Below are 21,088 nucleotides of genomic sequence, written 5' to 3'. Positions count from 1 at the left end.
GGCTCAGGCGCTGCCCAAGAAGATAGTTAGTAAGTGGCAGAGCTGTGATTCGAATCCAGACCCTCCCAGCCATGTGCACTACCCCACCTGGCACCCCCAGGGGACAGAGCCCAGGGGGGAAACTCCAGCTTGGAAACTGACGCATAGAAACTGTGTTAATGAAAGGAGCTAGGGAGCCCCCAGGGCTGCTTCCTCATCAGCCCGAGCCCCAGGAGGGGCTGGGGAAAGATCTTCCCAGCATCCCATGCTGCTAATTACCAGCCTCACTTTTTCCGCTCCTTGCCCTCGAGGGGTCCCCTCCTCAAGTGCTCAGAATCCAACCTGCAGAGAGGGCTGTGCCTCACAGCGCCTGGGGCTCATCACGGCCCACGGTCCCCCAGCTGCTGCTATATCCCCAGAGGGTGGGCATCTCCATGGTGGAACCTGCGGCCATCAAGAGGGATTTGTCGAATTAACAGGTGCCTGGGCAGGCGTTGAGGTGAGTGTGTTAAGTTCCTGCTTGGGAATCCCACATCCCTAGATCTCAGTGCCTGGTTCGAACCCCAGCTCTGCTTCCAATGCAGCTTCCTGCTAATGCACACTCTGGAAGGCAGTAGGGGATGGCTGAAGTCCTTGAGTCTCTGCCCCCCATGTCAGGGAGACTCAGATGGAGTTGCTGGCCCCTGGCAAGTCACATGGTGCCCAGAGCTTTGGTCTGTAATCCTCAAAAAGAAGCGAAGCAGCCCTGTAGCCTGGTCGGGTCTTGGGGCTGGAGGCATCGCCCTGTGCCTAAGGCTTCTTCCTGCTCACTCTGCCCTGTCCCTCCCTGGCAGCGCCTGGGTAGAGGTAGGGGTGGGAAGCAGCTCACTCGGAAGTGGGGACCTAGACCCTGCCTGTTTTTGGAATGAGGAGGATGAGGCCCAGAGAAGCTGACTCCATGCCTGTGCGCTCCAGGGTGTCCTGGCTGTGTGGGAGCGCGGTCCGGTGTTGATCACTAAGCACCTGCTGAGTGCCAGGCACAGCCCTGCTTCCCCAGACAACTGCTCCGGAGTCAGGCCGGACGCGATCCAAGAGAGCAGAGCATTCGCCAGTGCCGAAGGGCGCACTTGAGGCCTGGTCTCCGTGTGTCGTGGCAAGGGGCCGCCCTCGGCTGGCCATCATGGAAAGTAGGAGGGGCCTGGGGGGCCAGAGAGGCTGCAGCCTGCTGTCCCCCTCCCCTCCCCGGCCAAGGGGCCCATCCCAACCACCCGGGAGCCTCCTCCTTCAGTCCTCTGACACAGGGTAAAATGAAGATTCGGCTCACAGAGGCCTCCGGGGCCCGCTCCAGGGACACGCGGCTCTGAAAAGCAGCCCAGCTGGCCCCGGGCCCCGGCACGACTGGTGCAGCCCTGCAGAAGCCTTGCAGAGCCGCCACAGAACCAGGCCAGGGCAGGGGCAGCGCCAGGAGGAAGCCCTGAGCAGGTGCCAGCTCGGAGAGCAAGATGGGCGGCTATTTTTAGCGGCAACCTGACAGGGTAGCCGTCTGTCCCACTGCACCGTGACATAGAGGTGCCCTCGGGAGAAGGAAAGGAGCTTTGAAATGAGATGCCCAGCCTCTCCTGGCCTCCTCAGAGCCTGAGCAAAGCCCGCCTCCCCCAGGGAGCCTTCCTTGCTACCTCAATTTTGTGAGCAGGGAAGCAGAGAAGGCGAGGAACTTACTGAAATGTGTTGAGTGGTTTATCTGTTGCCGGTGCCTGCTGCACACCTCTTACCCTGGGAGGTGGGCATTCTCCCACCTCAATCTGACAGCAGAGAAAACTGACACTCAGAGAGGGTAAGAAACTCACCCAAGGCCACACGGGATTCGAAGCCAGGCTCTATCCCTTTTCTTCACCATGGTCCCAGTTCCTGGAAACGTGCTGTCCTGCTGACTAACGAGCAGCGTGACGGCCTCCGGCCTGGCCGCTCTGTCCTCCTTCTTCCCGCTGTGACCTTCAGCCCCGGCACATGGCTCTCGCCGTGGGTGACGAGTGTAATAAATCAGGTGTCCACTGTGTACCAGGCACTACGCTCTATGAATTCCCCACAGCAGCCTTGAAGTGGGGAACGAGACAGCGCCCTGTGCGCAGGCCCTCTGTGCGCTCCAGCCTCTGTGCTCTGAGCCCCAATGGCCTTGGGCACTCAGGGCTTCTAACTCCATTCTGCAGGGGCCGCAGGGGGTGCTGAGGCCCCCAGGTGCAGTCATGCTTCTCCCGAGCTGGCCAGGTGTCCCCGCTGCAGGCATGCTGAGGGCCTGGGGGAGTTTTGGAGACCCCTCAGAACTGCTGCCCTTAGTCCTAATCTCACAGAGACGGCCCCAGAGGCAGGCCGCAGTCCTCTCACTCTGTCCACCTTACAAAGAACTTTCTTCTCGAGATACCGTGACGAGGACAGGGTGGAGGGGGTGGAGGGCCGTGTCCCCCTGCACCCCCCCTGCCCCAGCGTTCCACAGAGGCCCATGAGCTGAGCGGTCCAGGACGTGGGCACAGGATGGCGCGTGTCAGCTCAGCACCTGTGCACTTGATCTGAGCGTGCGTCTGAGCTCAGGGAGTGCTTAGGGACCTGAAGCGTCACTGAGGCGAGTATAGTTTGGGACGCAGGGAAGCAAAGCTGTGCATCAGGAGCCCAGGTCCGTGGGAGGCCAGCAGGGGCCAGCGTGGGGGGACAGGAAGGCTGCCTGGGAGAGGCATCCCTCCTCGGGGTCCCAGGAAGGCTGCTGCTTGCAGCAGAGCAGGAGCCTAATGGCAGGGAGGCACGAGCCCTTCCACCCACACAGGTGCTGCTGGGAGCGGGGCAGGGAGAGCACCTGCTGGCGGCCGATGCCCCAGTTCCCAAGTTCTGCTCTAACAAACCCCCACAAACTGCAAACAGCAGAAACCTGTCCCCCCCGTTCTGTAGAAGTTCAAAGTCAAGTGCTCTCCTCCAGGGCTCCAGACCCCACTCCTGGTGGCTCCCGCCTCCACCCTCCCCCCTCCACCAGTCAGTCTCCAGTTCGCCCTGCCTTGCCCTCCCAGTGACACTCGTTCCTGGCTTTGGGGCCCTTTGGGGAATCCAGGATGTGCCCTTCAAGAATTCTTCACACAACGGTATCCACAGAGGCCCTGCTTCCAAATCCGAGGACATTCCAGGTTCTGGGAAGCAGGACACGGAGACATGGCTTGGGAGCCCCCTGCTCCCTAGAACAGGAAGGCAGGCAACCCAGGGCCCGGTCTGTTCTCACTGCTCGTGGGACAGCCCAGCCAGGGGGACTGTCTCAAGTGAGAACAACCCAGGGAGGCAGGAGGCCACCAGCTTGGGGTGGGGGAGACTGACTTCCAGCTCAGAAACAAACAAGCTCCTCACTCAACTCCACTGACCAGAATGACCGGGCCTGTGGGGGCCTCAGGGCCATCAAGCCCCTTCCTCCTGCAGCAAGGACAGGGCCCTGAGCAGAAGTGGTGGAGGAGGCCTGGCCCGAGAGGAGGGTGTGCAGGCCTGCAGCAGGGCACGTGGCGGGGCTTCCTGGTGTGGCTCAAACACAGGCTCTCCTTCCCAGCGCAAGCACAAGCCCCAGAGTCCCGGCGCAGCAGGTGCATCGCACTTGGGGACCTGTCGGGCCACCCTCAGAGCCCTCACCAGGCATGCTGTACAGGTCCGGGGTCCTGAAAACCCATCAGAGGGCGCAGCAGGCACCTCCTGCTCCAGGACTTGGAAAGGTGAGCTCTGGGCAGATCCACCTGTTTAGAGGCTGCCATGGCCTGGCCCTGAACAGGATCTTGCAGGGTGGGGGGTATGGGGCACCCCCCCAGGGGTCAGGAGCTGCACACAAAGAGGAGCCACAGACTATGGCCTGGAGCAGGGTGAGCAGGGTACAGCAGCGGGAGCGAGCAAGCGTTCTGGGAGGGGCCCAGCTCTGGGACAGAGTCAGAAAACAGCCACATTGGGCTGGGTTCCAGGAAGAGCCACAGAGGTCAAGGTTAGATGGCCTGAGTGGCAGGAGGGGAGGGCAGAGGCCCATGGGGAGACTGTGGTCCTGCTCCAGAGGGGAGAGCCTAAACCAGGGAGGCAGAGGAAGGCGAACTGGGCCGGAGGCAGAGGTAGGGCCCACCCAGCACCCATTCCGTGCTGTGACTCACCCCCACGCCCTTTAGTCTCTACCACCACGGTCACGGACGGACCATGGAACCATCCGGGAAACATCGAGCTATCAAAAGAAATGAACAAAAATCACAGGAAGGACTTTGTTTCTTAATGATTTATTTCATTTTATTTGAAAGGCAGAGTTAGAAAGAGAGAGAGAAGAGAGAGATTTTCCATCTGCTCATTCACTCCCCAAATCGTTGCAATGGCCAGAGCTGGGCCAGTCCAAAGCCAGGAGCCAGGAGCTTTTTCCAGGTCTCCCACATGGGTGCAGGGGCCCAAGCACTTGGGCCATCTTCCACTGCTTTCCCAGGCCACTGCAGAAAGTTGGATCAGAAGTGGAGCAGCCGGGTCTCAAATGGGCACCTGTATGGGATGCCGGCATCACACATGATGATGGTCTTCTCCGCTGGCCCCCCAGGAGGGACTTTGCAACAGGAAAAGCAGAGATGACAGAGTGAAGGAAAACGACTCACCAGAAAGTTATTTTCCCTGTAGTAACTCCAATAATTAAAATGTCACACATCCAAACTTGTATTTTGTAATCACAAGCTAAAAATAACAGCACGGCATGTCTCCCCCACACAGGGAGTTCTGCATTATGTCAGCACACTGCGAGTGCGTCACCGCCAGCAGCGGCGTGGCAATGCGTGTCCTGGGTCCCCTTACAGCGGCCCCGACCCCTGCACGTGCAGCTATGGCAGCCTGCAGAAATGCCTGCATTCACTCTCCCCATCTCACAGCTGGAGACTCGTGAGCTCAGCCAGGGCCACTGAGCTCCCGAGGGGCCATGCACGCCCTGCAAAGCAGCCTGGCCCCAGCGAGCTCTCTCTCCACGCCGCTCCCCAGGAAGAATGGCTGGGACTGGATGACCGGTGCTCACAGACAGCCTAGCAGGAAGGATCAGTACAGGCGGGGCTCCGGGCCAGGAGCTCGGGCCAGCCTGAGCCTCCCCAGCCGGCAGCCAAGGAAAGGCAATCCCTCAGCGGCTGGGCCGGGCAGGGCCTCTCCCAGCCGGGAGCCCTGATGGAGCACCGCACTTTTCCAGAGCGGTGATGGATGAAAGTGAGCGAGCGAGGAGAAGCAGCAGACGGGGTGGGCGGGCAGGCGGGCGGCGCCAGCGTCGGGCCCAGAGGGAGGACAGCCCCCGTGTGGGCCCGCGGAGGGATATCGCTGCACTACCTCTCAGCACTGTAATCCAACCTCTTAAGAATGGCTTCACCCAGATGTCAAAAATCCAATCGGATACGTTTATTGGCCTGACAACCAATTTTCTGCGATGCATCATCAGGAGCTGATGGTCCATTCTGGGCAGCGGGGGAGTGGCGATAATGGAGCTGGGAGGCCGGCGGGTGCCCTCAGGATTGCGTCAGGCTGTGGCTGCCGAGGGAGGGGAGGCTGAGCCCGCGAGGGCAGATGGGGAGACAGACAGAGCGTGCACAGGAGACGGCAGGAAGCCTGCAGGACATCCACAGCCCGCAGGGCCCGCGGCACTGCCGCTTCCTAACGGGGCCTCCCCAGGGCCCTCTGCAGCCTCAGGGGCCAGGGTGAGGATCGCAGGGACCCAGTCTCTGCTCGCTGGTCTCCACGTGCAGGGCACGGAGCCGCACAGCCCATTAGGACGCGACTCTGGCTCTTGCAGAGCCTCCAGGGAAGTGGGGGAGATTGGAGGGCCGGAGGGAACCACAGATGCACGCCCCTCTCTTGCTTTTCCAGGGGGAATCGAGGGGCTCCCTCCTCCAAGATCACCAAGAAGCTGAGACCAAGCCCCAGCCTCCAGCTCAGCCCCACAGCCCTAATCCCATGCCCTGGGCCTTTCACCCACTGGCATCGGTGAGAGATCACCTTTGAACAAAGGGCTACCTTCCTTCTCAAAGCACAAGCTCTGATCTAGTCCAATCTTCTCATGTCACTCACAGGGAAACTGAGGCCCAGAGCTGGGACACCCAAGGCAGCCCAGAAGGGCAGCTCAGAGGAGGTGACCACTGCAGGAGGCCTTGAAGGCCAAGCAAAATTTCCCCCATGCTGAGAAGCAGTGAGAGGAAGGAATGCCCACATCGCCCCAGAACACTGCCTGCCTCTGGGCCTTGGCTCGGGGTCTTGTAGCCTGCACAGCCCCTTCCCCCTTTTCCCTGTTCCTCCCTTGCTCACCTTGCTCCTTGTGCCACCTCCTCCAGGAAGGCTTCCCATATGGCCTGAATGGCCCTGGTGCCTTTGCTCTTCTAACAGGTTATCTGAGGGGCGACTCAGCTCTTCCATCGCTTGGCCCAGCCCTGTGGCCCAGGTGGGCGGTGCCCAAGGCCATGTGGTCCAAGGCCCCCAGGAACACGTGTGGATCTTGCACCTGCTGCTAAAGCAGCAGAGAGCATGTGCCACGGTGCACAGACAGGGGCCATGTGGAGGTCCCAGGGAGCTGCTGTGTGCACAGAGGCGGGGCGTAGGGGACCCGCTGGTGGGGACTGCTGCGACCCTTGCCCAGAAGGAAGGCAGGACGGTGCTGAGCTGCAGCGGTGACTGGGAAAGCAGCAGATCCCGGCTTCCAGCCAGAGGCAGGGGCTGTTGGTGGTCTCCGCGGCTCTGGCCGCTGGTCTTGTTTTCGTCTTTGCGTATGGCCTGGTCTGCTGTCTGTGTCTGGGGATTTGTTTATGTTGGGCAGGAGATAGCAGCAGCCCGGCTGTCAGAGGCTGTCGGTGTCACATGGGGCACCAGGCCTGTCTTACGGGGTCCGAGGAGCCAGCGGGGTCGGGGTCCGAGGAGCCAGCGGGGTCGAGAGCAAGCGGGGGGAGGGCCCCGAACGCGGACTCAGCGGCCGAGATAGCAGAGGCGCCTGCGCCCTGTGCAGAGTGAGGTGCGGGCGGATGGAGAAGGATTAGCCTCATCTCCGGCTGCTTCCTCCCTGGCCGCCGGCCTGCAGGCTCACAAGCTGTTCGGCCATCTCGCCAGGCTCGAGGGACGGGAAGGGAGGGAGAGCCGCGCTCAGCGGACGCCGGGCGGCCCCGGCCAGCAGCGCTGTTCCTCCCCAGGACGCCCCTGAGCGCTCCCCGCACAGCCTGGCTGCCTCCTTCTCCTTTAAAACAAGAAATGGAAGCATTACTCACCCAGCCTGGCCATTTATCATGGTCTGGGGACATTAATTTGACAGTGTGTCATTTTCCATTTGGTTTGGGCCCGGTGGAGGCTGCCCTCGAAACACCTTCAATTAAATGCAGCTAATAACACAGAGCTATTTTGAGCAAGGAGGGCCCTCGGCTCCCCCCAGAGCCCTAGCGTGCGTGTGCCGGGAGAGGGGCTACTGTGGGGAGGCTGCGCTTCCCAGCGATGGTTTCCCACAAACGCAGGCCCTGCACCTGTGCCAGGGGTAGGGCGGTGCAGACGAAACAGGGGAGGGGAGGGCGACCTTGCCCCCCTCCCCCCTGGAGACAGCCAGCTGCACTGTGGCCCTTGAAGGCGAGCAGGGTGCAGCGTAGGGAGAAACAGGGTTTGGAGTCCAGTAGGCTTGGAGGCAGATCTCAGCAGCTATGCTTCCTGCTGTGTGACTTTAGGCAGGTCCCACGGCCTCTCTGGGCCTCCGTTTCCTCTTCGCTAACAGATGCAAGAGTTCCTCTTCTGTGGAGTGGCATGATGATTCATGTTATTTTATGAGCTCAAACATGATGCTTGAGCATTCACTGGGGGTAATTCAAAGTAAACTTTTTATTTCCCAATTCAAAGTCTGGGGACTGGGACCAGTGTTGTGGCATAGTGGGCTAAGCCACTGCCTGCAGGCCAGCATCCCATATGGGCGCCAGTTCATGTGCTGGCTGCTCCACTTCGGATCCAGCTTCCTGCTATGGCCTGGGAAAGCAGCAGCAAATGACCCAGGTGCTTGGGCCCCTGTAGCCATATGCGAGACCCAGAAGAAGCTCCTGAATCCAGGCCATTTGTGGCCATCTGGGGAATGTACCAACGGATGAAGGATTGTTCTGTCTCTCCCTCTGCCCGTAACCTTGCCTTTCAAATACATAAATAAATCTTCGAAAAACAAAATAAAATCCGGGGACCCACCAACATCCCGAACACCCAGGACTCCTTCTTTGGTGGGGCTGAGGAAGGGGCCGGGGCTTCAGGGGCAAGCCTAGGGACTTCCAGAATTAGAAACTCTGGGTTGCAATCCCAGCTCGGCCGCCCACGAGCTGAGTGACCTCTGTGCCTCGGTTTCGTGTGTGAGACAGAGAAGGTCCTGGCAGCCTCCCCGTGACCATGCAGAGGATGAAGTGATAGGACAGGCGTAGAGCCCAGCAGACAGCCAAGGCTCGGCTCCGGTCGGCTGCTCACTCTGGCTCGCCCCAGCCCCGCCCAGGAACAACGGCAGTGCCCACGGGCCTTACTGCACACCGCGTATGCAGGCTAAGCGCAGCGTGTGTGTGTTCCCATTTTCACACTCAACATGCTGCAGGCGAGGCACTATGAGAAGATGGAGCTCTCCGACATTCCTGGGCTTGTTAAGTCAACGCTGGCTGCACGCCGCCTGACCCAGCTATGCCACTCCTGGGAATCTGCCCGAAGGAAGTGAAAGCAGCATATGAGAGGCACCTGCACTCCCCTGTGTACGAGGCCCAATCCACACAGAGACACGGAATCAAGCCAGATGTCCAGCTCTGATGGCTGGATAAAGAAACCGTGCCCCTCTCGACACAACGGAATATTACTCAGCCATAAAAAAGGAATCCCGACGTTTGCAACAAAATAGGGGGGATCTAGAGATTGTGGAGCTAAGTGAAATAACCAGGCCCAGAAGACAGATGTCCCAAGTTTTCTCTTATTTGTGGAGTTAACATATGGCGGTGTAAGAACCACGTGGCTGTCCTATCGCTGGGTACCTAGTTAGAAACACTGCTTCCCTAAATCATGCTATGTACACAAAACACCCTTCACTGCCACGAATCCAACTCTGTGATATGAACATCCCTGTTTTCAAGAAAAAATAGCATATATGTGCACATCTATAATATCTGCATGTGAAGTGAATGTGACAAAATGTTAAAAATTATTAAATCTTAGCACAAAAAGGAATTTATAAAAAAAAGTACTAGCTGGATATCCACAGACTCCCGTGTTCATCTTCCACTTCACTGCAAAGGCAGGTCCCTGAGGCCCAGGGTTGTTGATGCGCCCAGGCCAGGCCCAGGGGCCAATGCAGGAGCCAAGATAGCTCCTGGCAGCTGACATAGGAGCCTGCCAGCCTCAGGTGTGATGCCGGAACACAGAGGACCCACAAGAAGCCCCAAGCTCGAGAAATAAAGGACAAAGACCACAGCTCCTGCTGTCACAGGCCAGCGCCTGGCTCAAACCCCATGGTACCAGAAATCCTTGGTCAGACCTGTTGGCCATCTGCAAAGACCCAGTGCAAGGGTTTTAAAGCAAGGCTTGGTACCTGAGGAGGGCTCAGCAGGGCACCTGGCCCTGCACAGCAATCCTGGGGGGTTCCCTGGGCTCTTTGAGGACCCTGAGACCCACCCTTGGGACTCTAATGCCAACCTAACGGGCACCTCACTCCCCACAGGGAGGCCTCTGGCAGTGTGAATGCCAAGGGGCACAATCTAAGAGCACATCCGGCCGCCAGCAGGGTCCCTGGGAACTGCAAGACAGCCCCAGCTGCTTCTGCCCGGTTCCCCCAGAGTGTTGTGCTGGGGGATAGCCGCCACCATCTTGTGTCACCACTGAGGACTGACTTGTCACAGTGAGATTCTGACCAACTGCAGCCACAACTCACACAGCCCTGACTCAGAGAGAGACCAGGCCCTGCTGGGTTCTCTGTGGCCGGGGACCACCCCACTTCCTCTCCGCATCTATAGAACAGGGTCCTGCACGCATGGCCTCACCCAGCACCTAAAGTCTATGAGGTTTTTGTTAGTTTGTTTTTTGTTTGTTTGTGCTTCACTTATTTATTTACTTGAAAGGCAGAGTCGACAGAACAAGAGAGATAAATCTTCCACGCACTGGTTCACTCCCCAAATGCCCCTAAGAACCAGGGCGAGGCCAGGCTGAAGTCAGGAGCCTGGAACTCCATCCAGAGCTCTGTATGGCTATCCAGGACGCAAGCACTTGAGCACATCACTTGCTGCTTCCCAGGAACATGAGCAGGAAGTTGGATCAGAAGCAGAGCAGCCAGGGCTCGGACTGGCATTCTGATCCAGGGGGCAGGTGTCCCAAAGGGTGGCCTGATCCACGGTGCCAGCACAGCCACCCCTAGAGTGTACAAGTTTTTACGAGCAGATTTTAGAAGGTGACGCCACCTGTGTGCTTAGTCCCCTCTATTCATGCAGGAATGAGCCAGGCACATGTACAGGCTTTCAACCCACGCAACAGTTTGTTCAAATTATCTTTTTAAAAAATGAGCTTTCTTTTCTCCCTCTACCTAGAGGAAAGAGTGAGAAAGAAAAAGAAGGCACCTGCATCCCTTTCCTCCCTCTCCACCATCGCTGTTTAGTTTTTCAAACTGGTCAGGACCAGCACGTGCACACGCGCACACTGCCAGGCAGGAAAGGATGCCGCCGTCGGCCTCCGCGGCTTCCTCCGAGCTCAGTGCCGGGCACACGCGGAGATCTAAGAGTTTCAACAAGACACGCAGGCAGGCACAGCCACGCAGGCCAGGCCAGGCAGCTACAGCAGCCGGCTTCTCTCTCTTGCCTACAGGTAAGACGGGTACGTTCTGGAAAGCAGCTTGGTGCTTGGCTGGATTTTTAAAAGGTTCACATCCTTTGGAAGAGCTCCTAAGGAAATGATCCAAAGTAGAGGAAGAGGCAGAGGCATTCTGTGAAAAAGCAAACAGAAAGCTCAGCAGTAGGGACCGGTTAAACAAACCAGCCCCTAGCTCCTGGACGGAATACAAGATATTATATACTAATTAAAAACCAGGTACACAAACGTACAGTAATATGGAAAGATATGGATGTTTTACTAGGAAGGGGAAAAAACAGAATTCCAAACCAGTTAAACTGGAGGACTGCATACATCCTGACCTCTAACTAGCAACATTTCATTGCACTGTCACCCAGGAGAGGTAAAAATCTCAAATCCCAGATGGTTTGTGACTCGAGGGGAGCCATTCCAGCAAATGCTGGGTCATGACTCAGCAAAGTGGAGAAAGCTACAGACTTGCAGAAAGGACACCAAACAAGAGGCCAACGGATTTGTCTTAAGGAAGTCCTGAGAGGCTCAGCACTTGAAAGCTCAGAGTCTGCAAAAGCACATGGCGGGTGCGGGGCTTGATTCACTGCAGCTCCTTCCCAGGTCTGTGCAGGGGGCCATTGCCCTCCCACGGCCCCTTCCCCTTCTCCACAGTATCCACCCAAGTCAGACTTCAACCTGGGCTTGAGAAATAGAAGACAGGGGAAATAGGCCTGCAAAATGCAGAGAGAAACACTGTTTCCAATGTAGAACTCCACCTCCAACCTGACCATTAAGTGTGGTAGGGAAAGAAGTGCATTTCACACATGTGAAAAACTGATCTCTCTCAAGTCTTTTCTTCCAAAGCTACTGCAGGATGAGCTTCAGCCAAACAAGAGAATAAACGAGAAATGAGAACGCATGGGCTATCCGAAATGCAGTCTCACCCAAGGATCTCCCAGGACTTCAGACAACTGTTGAGCAGCGGAAGCAGAGCACCCAGAGAGTGGCCAGGCTGAATGGACGTGACATTTGTCTATTATCTGTGCGGACATTGTTTCAGACTCTTAGCACCATAGTTCTCTTGGAGCGTGGAGAACAGAGTAAATACAAAAGCAAAGAACAAGGAAGCTGTTTGCCTAGTGGTTAAGATGCCCACATGCCACACCAGAGTACATGGGCACAAAGTTCCAGCTTTGGCTCCCAATTCCAGCTTCCTGCCAATACACACGCTGGGAGGCAACGGTGACGGCTCAAGTCCGTAGGTCCCTGCTATCCACACTGGAGACCTGGCTTCAGCCTGGCCCAGCCCCAGCTGTTGTGGACATTTACAGAGTGAACCAGCAGATAGGAGCTTTACCTCTCTGCCTCTCAAATGAATAAATAATAATAAATTTTTAAGAAAAGCAAAATGATGCACAAAAGGGCAATGTAATCACAGTTGCATCATGGGGGAACAGTACTTTCATAGAAATCATAGCGTGAACACGGAGCAAAACTCTGATACCGCACAGCAGAGACCTTCCAAAGGCTTGTGGAAATGCATATGATGAAAAATAGTGTTCATGGGCATGAAGGTTTTGTGCACCAAAATCAACTTATCTTTTCACTGCATTTTTCCAGGAGCATTCTGAAGTAGCCTCATGGTAGGATGCTGAGAGCAGAAATGGGGGAGGAAGCCTGTGAATTAGCTAAATCCTCAATTACCAGAACAAGAAGTCAATAGATAATGGGGACAAAAAGCAGCAGTGCAAATTATTTAGGAGTATATGAAGATAAATAATAGAAGCCGTGCCTCAGGGAGCTGAGATTACTTCCTCGCAATGGGAGAGATGAGAAGCTACGGGCAGGAGACGGCTGCACTGCACACACAGCCTTTTAGTAGTATTTGATGTCTTAGGAGTATGTGCATATAATACTTTGGAAAAGGTAAAAATCGGTTTTCCAAAACTGCTTCCCCAATTTGGTCATGACCATCAGCTCCGTGAGTGGTGCCCACTCCAAGCTGACCCAGCCCCATGTTATACCCCAGTGCAGCTGCTAGAAGCAGGCAGCAAAGCCCTGCTGCTCTGATCACCTAGACCCTGGCTCCCTGTTTGCTCCCAACCCCATTCTTTCTTTCCTGTCCCTTGCCCTGACCCTAAGTTCCTGTACTTTTTGTCTCTGGCTCCTTTTTTTTTGTTTCTTTTAAGATTTATTTACTTATTTAAAAGGCAGAGAAGGGGCAGGGAGGTCTCCCATTCACTGATTACACCCCCCACCAAATGGCCACAATAGCCAGGGCAGGGGCCAAAGCCAGGAGCCAAGAACTCCATCTGGGTCTCCTGCATGGGTGCCAGGGGCCCAAGCACTTGGACCATCTTCTACAGCTTCCTAGGTGCATAAGCAGGGAGCTGGGTCAGAAGCAGTGCAGCCAGGACTCAAACCTGCACTCCTGTAAGGGATGCCAGTGTCCCAAGCAGCAGCCTAGCCCACTGCACCATACAGCCCACCCCTATCTCCAGCCTTTTGCGGTATCAGAGATGCTCTTGGTTTGCCATATTCAGCACCTCAGTTCCTGTGGCTCAGGCTTCCAGCAGCCATGTTTATACTGCATGATCCTGCCTACTGGCCACAGTGAATCGGAGCAAGAGTGAGCACCTGCCCCGAGCACAGCCAATCCAGTTCTCCTATTGGGAAAGTCGTAGCTGAGAGTAAGTGCTAGCCAGACAGCTGCACTGTTTTGTTGAACAACAGAAATGTGGACTGGAAGACTTGCGGCTCCATGGGCATGAAGCACAGATGATTGGGAAAAGGGGCTCGGACGAGCAAGGGGAAGCACATTCAGGGGCCCCAACAGCTGGGCCTGGCAGGACAGACCCTGGGTCCTCAGGCCCTTCTATGGCCTTGAACTCTGCAGGCTCCTTGTACAAACGCCCTCTTCTCTGATTAAGCTTGAGTTGGTTTCTGCCTTCAGTAAGAACCAAGCCAGCCTGTCTTCTCCCTGTACTCCGATGGGGACAGCGGGTGACAAGTGGCCACTTGAACTTCTGAGACCCATCAGTCCCCCTGCCCCAGCCTTCCCAGTCCTAGCAGGATGTGCTCTGCTTATGGCAAAGCCAGGAGGTCTGTATCCCTCCCACTGCCCTAGTTCCACCAGAGGACATACTATGACCAATGGGATCCCCACCAGGGACTCTGACTCTTGAGCAGACGCAGGGAGCAGATAGCCTTGGAGTTCATTCAGCCCAGCAGGAGTGGCCAGCCAAGGGCAGACACGCTCTACAGCCACTGCTTCCTGCCTGGCCGCAGCTCAGCTCTTACTCTTCCTTGCCTCTGTGGCTCCCCCCAGAGTCTTCCAGGAAGCTCCTTTGTAAGTCTGTGTGAGTTAGCCAGATTCGTGTGCTGTTGCATGCAGACCCAAGATCCTGCCCAACCCTGGGTTGGGGAGACCAAGAGGGACTGACTTGGCAGCTGTGTGTAGAGCCCCCGCAGCCCAGCGCTTGCTGGGCCTCAGAGGACGACCCCTGTCTTTGGGAGGTGCCAGTGGCAGCACCCCTGTTTGCAACCGCGGCCGCACCAGGGAGCCGTGGTAAGTCTGGCAGGCAGTAGAGACTTTGCAAACAAAGAAACAAAGGGACTTGCAGCCTCCCAGGGTGGCAGGTGCAAGGCATCCTAGAAGCAGAGCTGGAGTCACACGTTTGCTGTGTGCCTTCTACCATGGCTGTGGTTTGACCACCAGGCCACTGTGGCCTGCGAAGCATGGATCACACAGCGAGGGAGCTGGCTGCAGGAAGACTACTGGTGGGAAGCAGTCCTTCTCCTTTTATTCTAAGGATTCCTCCCCTGCCTTGCCTACCCCACGTTGCTGTCTCACCCCTCGGTCCACCCCTCGGATGCGCTACCCCTTCTCAGCCCCTACATTAACAACTTGGCAGGTGTCTACCCGTGTTGAGATCCCCCATGACCTGTATCTACATACACACATATACCACCAGCACAAAGGCAGGCCACTGCTGCCACCATGTTAGCAAAGGACAAATCACACTACACTCTTCTGCCCCTGGCTTTGCTCTCCAATGCTCCCCACCCCCGTCCAACTGGGACTGGGCACATGCATTCTTGTTAATGGCTCTGTAATAGTCCATGGTTCGTGTAGCATCATTTATTCAGCCTTCCTCCGGGCTGATGGGCACCCACGGCGCTCCCTGTGCACACACCCACGTGCACAAGCGCCAGTTGGATGCTGCTGCACTAAATATCTTTGTACTCGCATTTTTACCTAATGGAGCTTTTATTGCTGTGGGCTGGCGTCCCAGGAGTGAGCCTGCTGGGTTGAAGGGTGCATGCAATTTTTTTTTCCACGCTAATAGGCATTGCCAGATCGCGGCCCATAAAGGTTCCGCTACTTTGCATTTCCCCAAAACACAAGGATGCACTTTTCCCACATCCCACAGACTGGCAGGAAATAGCTTAGAATCTTAACAGTCATGTAGCAGTGGGCTTGGCATACTGGGATAATGACGGCCTCTCTCCCCGCTATCTTCTTTCAACTGTGTGTCCCAGGGATTTTCCCCTCGCGAAAGAGCAAAGTGGTGATACACAGACTGGAGTCAGTCCCACCCCCACCCATGCTTATCCTGCAGGCCCTGAGACCCCCGGCAGACCCCACCCAGACCCCAGCAAGGGCCACCCCAGCTCCCAGGCCTGGGCACAGCCTCAGCACATTGGCTGGGGGTGTATGCTAGGAAGGCCCTGGTGAGGAAACCTCCGGACTCGGCAGTAGCCCAACCTGGGGCTGAAGCTGTAGCTTTGCTAAATCCCACAGCATCTCCGAACCTTATCTTTCGCATCTGTAAGATGGAAGCCGCAAAGCGCCCACAGCACAGGGCTGTGAAGAGAAAGCACGGGGTACTTACATATGCTCAGGGACACCCGCCCCACGGCAGACGCGAGGCCAGTCTCCTCCCAATGGGAGCTCACCAAGCACGCTTGTTGCTTGTTGCGAAGCCACAAAGGCGTGGTGCAGGCCACAGAGGCAAGTGCTTGCGGGCCTGGTGCCGTCTCCCGCACTCCCTCAGCCCAGGGCCGCGGCAGTCGTGTCTGGCTTCCCGTCCTACTCTCTGCCCTCCCCGTGCCGGCCCTGTGCTGGGCCCCGTCCTCGGGGGCTGCTCTCCGACACGCGCTCACTCACTTCTAGGCGTAGTGCTGCCATCTTGAAACTCCCAAACTCTGCCCCGGGCGGCTGCCTGCCCCACGCACTGCCTGCCGGGAAGCGCACTGACTGCCGGGAAGCGCGCTGCCTGCAGGGAAGCGAGCCCTCACTTCCGGTGTGCAGACACGGAGCCGTGCTGGACACGGCGCTGCAACCGGGCAATGCCGCTCCAGCCACGGTGTGGCCCCCTCGGGCCCCAGCTTGGGGCACGACGAGCCCAGACACGGCGCGCTGGATGAACGACGGAAGCTCTCACACCCCGGTTTCTGAGCTGCAACGGGAGCCGCAGGGCCATCTGCGGGGTCAGCGCCGAGGATTGTGCTGCGAGCCTGAGGGGGAGGGGTGTCGGGGAGGGGGCCACGGGCCCGCTTCATCCGGCTGAGTCACGGTTTACAGCTGAGCGTGGGAGGGCCGCACCCCGCAGAATCTCTGGGACCCTCCAGCGTGCCTTATCGGGGATGCATACCTTGGAAACTCTAGTGGCTCCCTGTGCACGGATGGGGGGGTGGTTCCTTGGTCTTTTCCGCATGCAGGAGTCTGACTGACAGAGGGCGGTCAGATGAGACAGCAGACACGGCCTGAGAGCGATGGCAGGGCAGCACAGCAGATGCACTGTTGCAGGAAGGCCCCCATGTGACATCCGACCCGCCTCTCCCATCCCGTCCTGGACCATAGCCCTCCCAGGCTCCCAGGGCCAGCGCCTCCCCATCTGCCTGTCTTCCTTGCTCTGTCCTCCAACAAGAGGTGCAAGGCAGGGACTCCTGGCAGTGCAGGTGGAGGGAAAGGCCCAGCATCAGTAGTTGGCCGGCCTGAATTGAGTTGCTCATGCGCCTAAACTTAGATCTCCCAGCAGGCTCCCTGCACGCCAAGGTCTGGGCTTTGGGTGCAGCCCAATTCATTCTGCAGACTCATCAGGGGGTTTGTGGTGGTTAAAAAGAGGGAAAGCGCTCCAGGCAATGGATACGGTGGAGCAGGCTGGCCTGAGCCATCTCATTAAGACCTCAGGGGTCCCTCCCCGTGCCCACCACCACCTCCTCCCCGCTCTTTCCTCTCCCTGCCCTGGAACCAGTCCTCACCTCCAGAGTGTCATCATTGAATCTCCCCAGTAGGAAAGGAGGAATTTTATGCAGCTCTGCCCGAAAGCGGCGGGCGGGGTGGGGGTGGGGTGTTTTCCAGGGCCTGCCCCTTCCACCCAGGAACCTGCTACAGGGTCACCCGAGGACAGGCACCGTGCTAACTTGGGGAGAGCACACAGGGAACACACAGCCCCCGTGTCAGGGAGGACACGAGCGCCGGATGCCACTGCTTCCATCTGAATCCCTTCCCCTCCCCACCAAACAGCCCGCTTGTCTACCCCTGCCCCCAGAGGGGGCCAGCGCTGACAGCCCAGGCCATCAGCTCGCTCAAGCCCTCCCAAGCTGCTCCCTGGAGCATCAACTGTCAAAACAGCTCCCCCAACCAGAGGCCGGGAGAAGCTTGGTGACAGACAGGGAGACACTGGCCTGCAAAGCCGCTTGCTGCCTTGCCGCCCTTCCTGCGCATACCCGGAAAGTGACTGCTCTGTGGCTGGCAGGTTTGCATTGTTGCATTTTCTTCTTCGCTTCTTCTGGAGGCCGGGATGCTGCTGGCCAGGGGTCAGCGGGGTGGTGGCGCCTTTTTGCTCGTTGACAGAGTGTCACAAGGCCACTGAGTCACAGCGAGGACAGCAACGTTAAAGGGCTGGCACTGTGCCGCAGAGGTGAAGCCGCCGCCTGCAACACCAGCAGCCCATATGGGCATTGGCTGGAGCCCTGGCTGCTCCACTTCCCATCCAGCTCCCTGCTAATGCACCTGGGAAAGCAGTGGAGGATGGCCCCGGTGCTTGGGCTCCCGCACCCACGGGGGAGACCCAGGAGAAATCCAGGCTCCTGACTTCAGCCTGGTGCAGCCCTGGCTGTTGCAGCCATTGGGGAAGTGAACCAGCAGCTGGAAGCCTTCTCTCTGCCTCTAACTCTGCCTTTCAAATAAACAAGAGATAGGTCTTTAAAAAGGGGGGAAAGACTATATCTTGGAGCTGCTCTCAGTTCTGCTGCGAGAACCTGGGACAAGTCACAGCCACGCTGCACAGGTGTGATAGGGTTAAAAGGTCCCAAAGGCCCTGGACCCAGAAGGTGATTCAGCTTTCTATGGCGCTTTGTGTTCAAAACACACGGTGATGGTTGCACTTCGTCTGAGGTTCACAGACCCCGTGAGCCAGCCGCGGAGGGATTCCGACCACGGTGGACAGCAGCGGCGTGATGAGCCCGTGGTTGCATACCCTGCGCGATTGGCGGGCCTCGTCCACGGGCTGGTCCGGCTGTCCCGGCTCTGGCCTGCCTCTCGCCTCCTCATGCTGACCAGGCACGCCGCAGCCCAAACCACGATGCATACACGAACGCGGGGCTCGCCCTGTCCACCTGTGACTCTGCTACTAAAACAAAATGAGACCCACAGTGGGGAAGAGAAAGGGCCCTTGGCCCCGGCTCCCAGCGCCCATTCTCCTGACACGTGACCGAGAGCCACTGGGCTCCACCTTTCCATCAGCCACCCGGCCAAGGACACCCGTGTCTTGGGCCCAGGCCCATGATGCTGTCCTGAGGTTCCCCAGGGAGCGACACTGGTGAGTTCTGGGCACCTCTGCCCATGTTGCCCTGACTGCCTCCACAGTGGGACACTGAGGTCCTCTTGGGGGCTGGCGTGCAGAGAGGTCACAACCGGGTGGCGATCAGCGCCCCTCCACCGCATCCCCCTGACCCGCCGTGGAGGGTGGCTGCAGCTCTGCTCCACCTCTGGGCTCCTCCAACTTCTACGGTGGCCCAGCCCCGCCTGCCCCCTCCCCACCCAGACTTCAGAGCCACCAGCGCCCTCCAAGGCACCCCATGCCCGCCCTGCGATCACGACAAACACAGCGGGCAGGCGTGGCCAGCCACAGGGACGGCGAGGCCCTCCCCACCCTGTGCACTGGTGGGGGGACAGCTCAGTGGGCCCCTGAAGCCAGGCCCTCCCTTCCCCCCACCCAGCCCTTGTGCTCTTACGCTGTGACCACTGATTTGCAAGGCTGTTCTCCTTCAACCTGGCAGCTCCGTGGAGGCAGAGGCTACAATCTATTCCTGTCCAATGTCTTCAGTGCTGGATGGTGGCCAGCCTCGGGGATCTTGCGGGGAGAGTCAGGGCGGGGGTGGGGGGTGGGGGAGGGGGACCAGCATGGCATACAGGCAAGCAGCACAGACCATGGCACCCACTGGGCCAGCACAGAAACCAGCTCCACCAACTAATTACCAGTGTGTCGTCAGCCTCAGTTTTCCAGTCTACAAAATGGGAGCACCGGTACGACAGACCTCACGGAGATAACGAGTGTATGCCGCACAGAAAGACCTTAGCCCTGGCTCAGGCAGAGGCAGCTGCTGTGGCGGCTGCTGTTAGGGAGTTCCCTGGAGCTTCCTCCGTGAGCTCACAGAAAGCCCCAGGGTCTCCACAGAGCTGGCAGGAAGCGCCTGGGGAACTGGCAGCACCCTCCCTGGCCGTCCTGCTCCCCAGCCCCAGCTGGAAAACCCCAGGTTACCCCAGACACAGCCAAGCTGTTTTCCTACCCCTTGTTGACACAGGGAAGACCTCACTGCCCCATTCGGCCTCCCACTCTGATACGCAAACACCGGGCTGTGTATCCTGGGCCTGTGAAGGGCCATTTCTGGTGCAATACCAGGTTTTGAAATACTTCACTCGCTGTTTGCATTCGGAAGCTGAACAAGCTCGATTTTGCTGAACAAGCCCGATTTTGCTCGCTCCCTTCTCGCTCAGTTTGCTTGGGGCCCATGAGGGCCAGGGGAGCTGGGGGGTCTGCCCAGCGGGAGGCAAGTGTACCCGCCCTCTGCTCCCAGAGTTCTCTGTGAAAGAAGCAGCTAGCAACAAAGGAGGGAGTCCCTCGCTGGGGTGGGATGGGGGGGGAATGGGGTTCCCCAGGGAGCACGCTCACAGCAGACAAGTGGACTGCTTGCTCCTGGCTGTGGTCACCACTGCTTGCTTCTGGCTGTGGTCGCCGGGCCCCTGTGCGATGCGATGACAATTCCCCCAGCTTGAGCTCTGGGCTCACTTGTGCTTCCCACAGGAAGAACCACCTTCTCTGGGCTCCACACTCGGCCTGCACAGTCCCGCCTAGGTAAGTGAGCTGGGTTCGGGCGGCAGGGGATGGGGCGTGCCCTTGCAGGCTGGTGCAGTGGCAACCAGGAGTCTGGAAAGCAATGGTGAAGAAGGGGGTGGAACAGAGGGAGGGAAGGTAGGGACGTGGCCCCAGTGCACTTGCTGGCCTGGGCAGGACCCTCCAGGAAGGCTGAGTGTCCTCCTAACAGTGTCCCCGCTGCTCTGAGCCTCAGTCCGATTCCCCACCTGAGACCCCTGGGGAGCAGCAGCAATCCAGGGAGCCTTGGGGTGTGGGCCGCGGCTGAGCATCTGACTCCTGGGGCCAGGGGAGACACAGCACGCAGCAGTTTCCAAACCAGTCCACACACCAAACCCACCTGGGCGCTTTCTCGGCACTCGCACCCAGGCCTCGTGGAGCCTCGGGGCTCTGTAAAGCCCCCTGGAAGATTCTACTGTGCAGGGGGTGCCGAGAAGTCCCACCCTCGCAGCAAGTGTGACTCACCCCAACCTGGAACAGAGACCAGGGCCTCTCCGAGGTGCCGGGCAGGGAGCTGGAGGCAGAGGAAGGGACTTGGAGCCCTTCCGTCAGAGGGGTTAATTCCTTTGAAGCTTTGGCTGTTAAGGGAATAAAGTTCAATTATCTGGAAAACTCACTTATGTGGAACTCCTCAGTTCCCTAATGACACTGGCTAAATGAGGTGTTACGATTCTATAGATCCTCAAATTAGAGGCTGTGATTCTTCACCCAGAAAAAAAAATTATCCACCGGCTGGGATGGGAAGTGCCCCTCTCTGCTGAGCTTCCCTAGGCAGGGCAGGGCTCCCTGGTACCACAGGGAGATTTGGGGGGGGGGGAGCTTCAAGCCACAGCCCCCAAAGCGATGTGCCCACTCCCACAGTGGCTGGGCTCCAGTAGTTCAATGGCACACAGAACAACAAGTACCTCCTCCCCACGTCCACCTGAGCGCATCCTGCG

The 21,088-nt window shown here is 58.0% G+C and overlaps 1 long non-coding RNA gene across 2 annotated transcripts; it reads right to left on the bottom strand.

Annotated features, from left to right (window-relative positions):
* Window positions 1-4,216: 4,216 nt before the first annotated feature.
* Window positions 4,217-16,575, bottom strand: LOC149123166 (uncharacterized). Of its 2 annotated transcripts, none has more exons than XR_016217596.1 (2): window positions 15,663-16,575; window positions 4,217-4,543 (listed from the first exon to the last, which is right to left on the bottom strand). It is a non-coding gene; the product is annotated as an uncharacterized LOC149123166 (long non-coding RNA). The 2 variants fall into 2 exon arrangements; XR_016217597.1 differs by having other exon boundaries at window positions 15,938-16,575.
* Window positions 16,576-21,088: the final 4,513 nt, after the last annotated feature.

Source organism: Oryctolagus cuniculus, chromosome 12, assembly GCF_051225735.1.
Source record: "Oryctolagus cuniculus isolate XC-2025 breed Fujian yellow rabbit chromosome 12, ASM5122573v1, whole genome shotgun sequence".
Taxonomy (NCBI): Eukaryota; Metazoa; Chordata; class Mammalia; order Lagomorpha; family Leporidae; genus Oryctolagus; species Oryctolagus cuniculus.
Note: the sequence above shows the minus strand (reverse complement) of the source record. Positions and strands in the feature narration are given on the sequence as shown.